Below are 8,646 nucleotides of genomic sequence, written 5' to 3' on the forward strand. Positions count from 1 at the left end.
ACTCGTTTTGAAATCAGACGAGGAACGGTTTCCAGTTTTGCTGCCTTGCATCGGCGTCGGTGGTTCAGGGGTAGAATACTCGCCTGCCACGCGGGTGGCCCGGGTTCGATTCCCGGCCGACGCAGGGCGCTCTTTTTTGTTCATACGCCCTTCCTGCCAAAGTCAGGGAAGCACTTACTGCATCGCTGTAACAGAGGGGGAAGAAAATGCAAACTATGTGGCATTTGCTTTTTGGATTAACAGGTATGCTTATGATGTGTATCTTACCCATTACGGCATATTCGGTCAAATGATTCGTGAAAGTCGCAGGCAGCAGGCAGTGACCAAGAGTTCGGTCACACCAGAAGTGACCTAATTAAAGAAACTCGTTTTGAAATCAGACGAGGAACGGTTTCCAGTTTTGCTGCCTTGCATCGGCGTCGGTGGTTCAGGGGTAGAATACTCGCCTGCCACGCGGGTGGCCCGGGTTCGATTCCCGGCCGACGCAGGGCGCTCTTTTTTGTTCATACGCCCTTCCTGCCAAAGTCGGGGAAGCACTTACTGCATCGCTGTAACAGAGGGGGAAGAAAATGCAAACTATGTGGCATTTGCTTTTTGGATTAACAGGTATGCTTATGATGTGTATCTTACCCATTACGGCATATTCGGTCAAATGATTCGTCAAAGTCGCAGGCAGCAGGCAGTGACCAAGAGTTCGGTCACACCAGAAGTGACCTAATTAAAGAAACTCGTTTTGAAATCAGACGAGGAACGGTTTCCAGTTTTGCTGCCTTGCATCGGCGTCGGTGGTTCAGGGGGGGGATTCCACTTCCGGCCACCTAGGTGAGCGGACGTGTGAACATGAGCTCTCCTAGAGCGGATACAGCATCCCGTCAGGGTTGCGGAAACAGGAATGCTGCTAACGAAGACCAGGAGTATCAAGTCATGCTGCCAAGTATCCCATCAGGTCGTTCGGTAAATAATACTGTGTTTTGCACGCAGACCTCAGGGCCCGGCCTTATCGTGTAGAAGATTTCCGGGACACTTTGATTCATCTGAAGCTGCTCCCAGATGTGCTCGCGCTGGGGGCGTATCAGATGAATCATGTTTGGGCGATAACGTTCAGCAGCGCAGACGCAACAAGGAAAATGGTGCAAGCCAAGGAAGTCACCGTGAAGGGACACCGCTGCGTCGTTATCGACCCCAGCAACCAGGATGTGCGGTTTAAGTTGCATTGGCTGCTGTACAACGTCCCGGACGACGACGTGCGCGTTGCGCTTGCCGCGTACGGCAAGGTTGTCAGCGTGACGAGGGACCGCTGGCGTGTTCACGGCGTCGTCGACAAAGGTTCGACGACTCGCTGGGTGACGCTTCAGCTCAAGCCAGGTGTCAAGGCCGACGACCTACCGCATCAGCTTCGCGTCGCCGGTGAACAAGCCCTGCTTGTGGTGCCTGGACGGGCGCCCATGTGTCTGCGTTGCCACTGCTCCGGTCACGTACGACGTGAGTGCCGTGTGCCGCGCTGTGGTGTTTGTCGTCGGCTTGGCCACGACGATACCCAGTGCGTGAAAACGTACGCGAATGTGGCAGGGCCCGTGACGAACGAGGAAGACTCCGAACTCGTCATGGACGAAGTGGAGGCGGAAGCTGCTGCGGGAGGTGGAGGGGAAACGCCGCCCACCGAACCACCTGTAACACAGGTGGACCCCGCAATGAAGGAACCGGCCCTGCAAGGAGCTCCTGGTCCTGAAGGTGTCACCGGAGAGCAAATCAATGACGGCGACCCAATGGACGAGTCGGGGACGCTGAAAATCAACTCACGCGGCGAGAGTGACAACGACGAAGACAAGTTGGAAGCAGTGGTTAAAAGGCCGCGCAAGGAGGACAGCAGCAGCGGTGAGAAGCCTTCGGCTACCACGTCTGCGGAACCGGCAAGGGAAACGTTCGCGCGACGGTCTTCCTTCAAGCCGAAACCCAACGTAACAAAGGACCGTGCGGCGGCGGCAACGCCCCCACATTAGCGGGCAACGGATACGAGTGTTGTGTGTTGAGGCGCTGAACCATGTGAATGTGAACCACCTTCGACGCGGAAAGGCGAGCCCCGTACATGAAGGGCAACAAGTTGGTAAGGTCAAGCATGACTGCAAATATTACTCCGGTCATTACGCTAAGTGTTCTTGGGGAAAATGGGTCTAGTACCGGTACATATTATTGGTTGATAAAGTGTTTTGTGTGCCCCTAACCTATTGTCAATGGCCGATAAAAGTCATGCATTGTGTGTGGGCACGCTAAATGTTCGCGGGTTGTCGGCCAGGCGCAGGCAGTACCAGCTTAGTCGACTGCTTCTCGACGAAGGTTTAGATTTGGTGGCCGTTCAGGAGACCAAAGTCGAGAGCCAAGAGCATACAGATCGGATGGTCCAGCCATTTACAACACGATACTACGTTTGTGTGAGCCACGCTATAGGTATGTCCGCTGGTTGCGTAATTTTTGTTAGAAACAGTCTAGGTATTGTGATAGAGGCGGTTGTAACGAGTGAGGTGGGACGGTTTGCTGTTGTTGATTTTTTGTACATTGAATGCCGTTGGCGTATTATTTGTGTTTATGCTCCTAATAAGGAAAATGATCGAAATGTTTTTTTTCAATCAGTAGAACCGTTTTTGAAGTGTGACAGACGTGTAATATTCTTGGGTGATTTTAACTGTGTGTGCTTTGCTGAAGATCGTTCCAAGAATTCAGCCACGCGTGATAGGAGTGCTTTGTTGTTGTCCACAATGACTGGTACCCAGTGCCTAGAGGATGTAGGACTCACACTCAGGAGCGGAGTTACCCCTCGCTACACGCATTTTCAGCGCGAGTGTCATGCCCGACTCGACCGGGCCTACGTGTCATTAGAGTTAGTTCCACTGATCAGCTCATATGAAGTAAAGCATGTGTCATTTAGTGACCATAGCTTAGTAATGTTCACTGTGGGAGTAAAGAAAAAAATGAACAATTTTAACTGGGACCTGTGGAAGTTCAATACAAAGCTGCTAAATGATGAGAAATTCGTGGAATGTGTAGAGGGACAGTTAGAAAAACTATTGTCATGTCAAACGAACAGCTACAGTGCGATGTGGGAAGAAGTAAAAAGTAATATAAAACTTATGGCAATAGAAAAAGGAAGCATCCTTCGCTATGACGAAAGGAAAAAAGAAAACGAGCTGAAAGCACAACTCGTCTATCTCACAGAAATAGAAAGCACCCAGCCTGGTACGTTTTTAAATGAAATAAAAGACGTGAAAAACCAACTAGAAGTTATAGACACGGAAAGGTATCGGGCCGCAATGATCCGTTCTAGAAGCGAAAAATTGTGGGCGGGCGAAGCACCAAATAAAAGGGCTCTCAGTGATGAAAAAAGATACGCAACAAAAAATGAGATTAAATGCATACAGTATAAGAACCAAGTAACGGATGACAAAAAAATAATTGAACAGGCTTTTATTGAACACTATCACGAATTGTTCGGTAAGAAAAGGCAAACAGAAGAAGGGTTTGCAAATAATTTTCTGATGCGCATGCCCAGATTAGAAGACGAAGTTAGGCAGAGCTTGGAGCAAGTTATAAGCGTGGAAGAGATAAAGGACGCAATCGATGCACTCGCCCCTGGAAAATCGCCCGGACCAGACGGTTTGGGGGCGGAATTTTATAAGGCCTTCAAGCACATGATAGCTCCAATCTTGCACGCCGTTATTGAGGAGTCGTATTCATTAAAGCGTGTGCCCCGGTCTTTCACAACAGCCAATATGGTTTTGATTCCAAAAACGGATGACCCAGAAAAACTCATATCGGTGGGGTCTTATCGTCCGATAAGCCTCACCAATGTAGATTACAAGATCTATATGAAGGTACTAGCAAAAAGAATGCAAACAATCATAAGAGAAGTAGTTGGCCCCCACCAGACGTGCGGTATTAAAGGACGGAATATTGCGACGAATGTGCACGTTGCGCGGAGTGTGCTAGAATGCCGCGACGCGTTTGAGAGCCGAGTAGCTATGATGCAGATAGATTTAGCTAAGGCATTCGACAGGGTATCGCATGAAATATTATTTGATGTGTTAAAGCACGTGAATGTCGGAAGTGTTATTCTAGAAGGGGTAAAAATGGTGTATAACGAATGTACTACCCGCATTGTTATAAATAGGACTCTTACGGAAAGCATACCTGTTCGATCGTCCGTAAGGCAGGGCTGCCCGTTAAGTCCGTTATTATTTGCAATTTATTTGGAGCCTTTCTGTTTAAGTGTCATTAACGATGAAAGTGTAAGGGGCTTTCAACTACATACCAAGGAAGTTAAAATTCTTGCATACGCAGACGACATAGCGGTGTTTTGTACAGACAGTGAAAGTGTATTGAAGGTTGAGGAAAACGTCAGAAAGTACTGCACGCAGACTGGGAGTGCAATAAATTGGGAGAAGAGCGCTGGTTTCTGGCACGGTTGCTGGCAGAGCCCGCCCGAGTACTTTGCAAACATGCGGTGGACAACGCTGCCGACGGCGTACTTGGGAGTGCCACTGGAATGTTACAAAGAAAGTACGGAATATTGGGCAGGGGAAACGAAAAAAATGAACGAGAAGGTGCAGGCGTGGCAGGGACGAGATTTTTCCATGTTTGCGCGTGCGTTTGTTTGCAATGTGTTTTTAGTTGCTAAAGTTTGGTATGTGTTACAAGTGCTATTCATGTCTCGCGTCAGTGTTCAAAAAATACACAGAGTGTTCGCAACGTTTATTTGGGGATCTAGTTGGGAGCGAACCAGCCGAACCAACTTATTTCGATCGGTGCGGTGCGGAGGGCTTGGCCTTGCCCACCTATTTATTCGGCAACTCGTTTCACGCTTTATTTTCTTGCGTGATCAAAGTGACCCTTTCCTGCGTACTGTTATACAGGTGCGTCTTCAAAGCCACCTGCCTGAATTCATTGTATCATCTACTCAGTGCATGGGATGGTCCGTAACAGGGTACTTGCGTGAAGTTATTTCGTCGTATCGTTTTCTAATAGTTCGATTTTCGAGAGAGTATCTGAGCACAATTACAAGAAAAAAGTTGTACAGTGATTTGGTGGACACATTGTTGCCTGTTCCCCTTTACCGTGCAAACTACATTGGCAAGGAAGGCCAGGATGTGTTGAAAAGGGTGAAAAAAATGCCAGTTAAACCATCAGTTAAGACTTTCTTTTTCAAGCTGCATACAAACACATTGTCAGTTAAAACGTGGTTGCATGAAAAGGGCCTTTTTGTTCCATGGAGCACGGACTGTCGCCTTTGCAAAACACCAGAAACCGTGGAACATGTATTCATTGATTGTTGGGACGCCGTGTTTCACTGGGATGTCTTGAAGAGAACCCTAAAGAAAGAACTGCCTATCAGTGCACACGGTATCCGCTACTTACCGGTTGATAACACAGAAATGCCAGTCGACCTGATAATGCTATTGAGCCTCCACGCAATGTGGAAAACGAGAACAGCAGTAGATAATGCAGATTTGCATGCACGCCCGGTACGGCAAAACTTCATTGAAAGTGTGTGTTATATACGTGATGTTTTTCAAGCCCAAAACGACCCCCCTGAGTGGACAAAAGTTCTGGATGAATTGGCGTGCCTAAAAAAATTCTAGGCACTACATTCCGGCCAGTGTGTGGCTGATGTGTCTGGTGTGTCTGATGTGTATTTATATTTTGTTCTGGAAAGTGAACAGGCAATAAAGAAAAAAAAAAAAAAAAAAAAAGCGTCGGTGGTTCAGGGGTAGAATACTCGCCTGCCACGCGGGTGGCCCGGGTTCGATTCCCGGCCGACGCAGGGCGCTCTTTTTTGTTCATACGCCCTTCCTGCCAAAGTCAGGGAAGCACTTACTGCATCGCTGTAACAGAGGGGGAAGAAAATGCAAACTATGTGGCATTTGCTTTTTGGATTAACAGGTATGCTTATGATGTGTATCTTACCCATTACGGCATATTCGGTCAAATGATTCGTCAAAGTCGCAGGCAGCAGGCAGTGACCAAGAGTTCGGTCACACCAGAAGTGACCTAATTAAAGAAACTCGTTTTGAAATCAGACGAGGAACGGTTTCCAGTTTTGCTGCCTTGCATCGGCGTCGGTGGTTCAGGGGTAGAATACTCGCCTGCCACGCGGGTGGCCCGGGTTCGATTCCCGGCCGACGCAGGGCGCTCTTTTTTGTTCATACGCCCTTCCTGCCAAAGTCGGGGAAGCACTTACTGCATCGCTGTAACAGAGGGGGAAGAAAATGCAAACTATGTGGCATTTGCTTTTTGGATTAACAGGTATGCTTATGATGTGTATCTTACCCATTACGGCATATTCGGTCAAATGATTCGTCAAAGTCGCAGGCAGCAGGCAGTGACCAAGAGTTCGGTCACACCAGAAGTGACCTAATTAAAGAAACTCGTTTTGAAATCAGACGAGGAACGGTTTCCAGTTTTGCTGCCTTGCATCGGCGTCGGTGGTTCAGGGGTAGAATACTCGCCTGCCACGCGGGTGGCCCGGGTTCGATTCCCGGCCGACGCAGGGCGCTCTTTTTTGTTCATACGCCCTTCCTGCCAAAGTCAGGGAAGCACTTACTGCATCGCTGTAACAGAGGGGGAAGAAAATGCAAACTATGTGGCATTTGCTTTTTGGATTAACAGGTATGCTTATGATGTGTATCTTACCCATTACGGCATATTCGGTCAAATGATTCGTCAAAGTCGCAGGCAGCAGGCAGTGACCAAGAGTTCGGTCACACCAGAAGTGACCTAATTAAAGAAACTCGTTTTGAAATCAGACGAGGAACGGTTTCCAGTTTTGCTGCCTTGCATCGGCGTCGGTGGTTCAGGGGTAGAATACTCGCCTGCCACGCGGGTGGCCCGGGTTCGATTCCCGGCCGACGCAGGGCGCTCTTTTTTGTTCATACGCCCTTCCTGCCAAAGTCAGGGAAGCACTTACTGCATCGCTGTAACAGAGGGGGAAGAAAATGCAAACTATGTGGCATTTGCTTTTTGGATTAACAGGTATGCTTATGATGTGTATCTTACCCATTACGGCATATTCGGTCAAATGATTCGTCAAAGTCGCAGGCAGCAGGCAGTGACCAAGAGTTCGGTCACACCAGAAGTGACCTAATTAAAGAAACTCGTTTTGAAATCAGACGAGGAACGGTTTCCAGTTTTGCTGCCTTGCATCGGCGTCGGTGGTTCAGGGGTAGAATACTCGCCTGCCACGCGGGTGGCCCGGGTTCGATTCCCGGCCGACGCAGGGCGCTCTTTTTTGTTCATACGCCCTTCCTGCCAAAGTCAGGGAAGCACTTACTGCATCGCTGTAACAGAGGGGGAAGAAAATGCAAACTATGTGGCATTTGCTTTTTGGATTAACAGGTATGCTTATGATGTGTATCTTACCCATTACGGCATATTCGGTCAAATGATTCGTCAAAGTCGCAGGCAGCAGGCAGTGACCAAGAGTTCGGTCACACCAGAAGTGACCTAATTAAAGAAACTCGTTTTGAAATCAGACGAGGAACGGTTTCCAGTTTTGCTGCCTTGCATCGGCGTCGGTGGTTCAGGGGTAGAATACTCGCCTGCCACGCGGGTGGCCCGGGTTCGATTCCCGGCCGACGCAGGGCGCTCTTTTTTGTTCATACGCCCTTCCTGCCAAAGTCAGGGAAGCACTTACTGCATCGCTGTAACAGAGGGGGAAGAAAATGCAAACTATGTGGCATTTGCTTTTTGGATTAACAGGTATGCTTATGATGTGTATCTTACCCATTACGGCATATTCGGTCAAATGATTCGTCAAAGTCGCAGGCAGCAGGCAGTGACGAAGAGTTCGGTCACACCAGAAGTGACCTAATTAAAGAAACTCGTTTTGAAATCAGACGAGGAACGGTTTCCAGTTTTGCTGCCTTGCATCGGCGTCGGTGGTTCAGGGGTAGAATACTCGCCTGCCACGCGGGTGGCCCGGGTTCGATTCCCGGCCGACGCAGGGCGCTCTTTTTTGTTCATACGCCCTTCCTGCCAAAGTCGGGGAAGCACTTACTGCATCGCTGTAACAGAGGGGGAAGAAAATGCAAACTATGTGGCATTTGCTTTTTGGATTAACAGGTATGCTTATGATGTGTATCTTACCCATTACGGCATATTCGGTCAAATGATTCGTCAAAGTCGCAGGCAGCAGGCAGTGACCAAGAGTTCGGTCACACCAGAAGTGACCTAATTAAAGAAACTCGTCTTGAAATCAGACGAGGAACGGTTTCCAGTTTTGCTGCCTTGCATCGGCGTCGGTGGTTCAGGGGTAGAATACTCGCCTGCCACGCGGGTGGCCCGGGTTCGATTCCCGGCCGACGCCGGGCGCTCTTTTTTGTTCATACGCCCTTCCTGCCAAAGTCAGGGAAGCACTTACTGCATCGCTGTAACAGAGGGGGAAGAAAATGCAAACTATGTGGCATTTGCTTTTTGGATTAACAGGTATGCTTATGATGTGTATCTTACCCATTACGGCATATTCGGTCAAATGATTCGTCAAAGTCGCAGGCAGCAGGCAGTGACCAAGAGTTCGGTCACACCAGAAGTGACCTAATTAAAGAAACTCGTTTTGAAATCAGACGAGGAACGGTTTCCAGTTTTGCGGCCTTGCATCGG

General features: G+C 48.8%; 10 non-coding genes across 10 annotated transcripts; all 10 read left to right on the forward strand.

Annotated features, from left to right (window-relative positions):
- The first annotated feature begins 53 nt into the window (after positions 1 to 53).
- Trnag-gcc (transfer RNA glycine (anticodon GCC)) lies at positions 54 to 124 on the forward strand. Its single transcript has one exon. It is a non-coding gene; the product is annotated as a tRNA-Gly (tRNA).
- A 292-nt stretch (positions 125 to 416) lies between these two features.
- Positions 417 to 487, forward strand: Trnag-gcc (transfer RNA glycine (anticodon GCC)). Its single transcript has one exon. It is a non-coding gene; the product is annotated as a tRNA-Gly (tRNA).
- A 5,254-nt stretch (positions 488 to 5,741) lies between these two features.
- Trnag-gcc (transfer RNA glycine (anticodon GCC)) lies at positions 5,742 to 5,812 on the forward strand. Its single transcript has one exon. It is a non-coding gene; the product is annotated as a tRNA-Gly (tRNA).
- Positions 5,813 to 6,104: 292 nt separating this feature from the next.
- On the forward strand, positions 6,105 to 6,175 carry Trnag-gcc (transfer RNA glycine (anticodon GCC)). Its single transcript has one exon. It is a non-coding gene; the product is annotated as a tRNA-Gly (tRNA).
- Positions 6,176 to 6,467: 292 nt separating this feature from the next.
- Trnag-gcc (transfer RNA glycine (anticodon GCC)) lies at positions 6,468 to 6,538 on the forward strand. Its single transcript has one exon. It is a non-coding gene; the product is annotated as a tRNA-Gly (tRNA).
- Positions 6,539 to 6,830: 292 nt separating this feature from the next.
- On the forward strand, positions 6,831 to 6,901 carry Trnag-gcc (transfer RNA glycine (anticodon GCC)). Its single transcript has one exon. It is a non-coding gene; the product is annotated as a tRNA-Gly (tRNA).
- Positions 6,902 to 7,193: 292 nt separating this feature from the next.
- Trnag-gcc (transfer RNA glycine (anticodon GCC)) lies at positions 7,194 to 7,264 on the forward strand. The gene has a single exon. It is a non-coding gene; the product is annotated as a tRNA-Gly (tRNA).
- Positions 7,265 to 7,556: 292 nt separating this feature from the next.
- Positions 7,557 to 7,627, forward strand: Trnag-gcc (transfer RNA glycine (anticodon GCC)). The gene has a single exon. It is a non-coding gene; the product is annotated as a tRNA-Gly (tRNA).
- Positions 7,628 to 7,919: 292 nt separating this feature from the next.
- On the forward strand, positions 7,920 to 7,990 carry Trnag-gcc (transfer RNA glycine (anticodon GCC)). Its single transcript has one exon. It is a non-coding gene; the product is annotated as a tRNA-Gly (tRNA).
- Positions 7,991 to 8,282: 292 nt separating this feature from the next.
- Trnag-gcc (transfer RNA glycine (anticodon GCC)) lies at positions 8,283 to 8,353 on the forward strand. The gene has a single exon. It is a non-coding gene; the product is annotated as a tRNA-Gly (tRNA).
- Positions 8,354 to 8,646: the final 293 nt, after the last annotated feature.

Source organism: Haemaphysalis longicornis, unplaced genomic scaffold, assembly GCF_048455015.1.
Source record: "Haemaphysalis longicornis isolate Haplotype H1 unplaced genomic scaffold, Haemaphysalis longicornis Haplotype H1 scaffold_3, whole genome shotgun sequence".
Lineage (NCBI taxonomy): Eukaryota > Metazoa > Arthropoda > Arachnida > Ixodida > Ixodidae > Haemaphysalis > Haemaphysalis longicornis.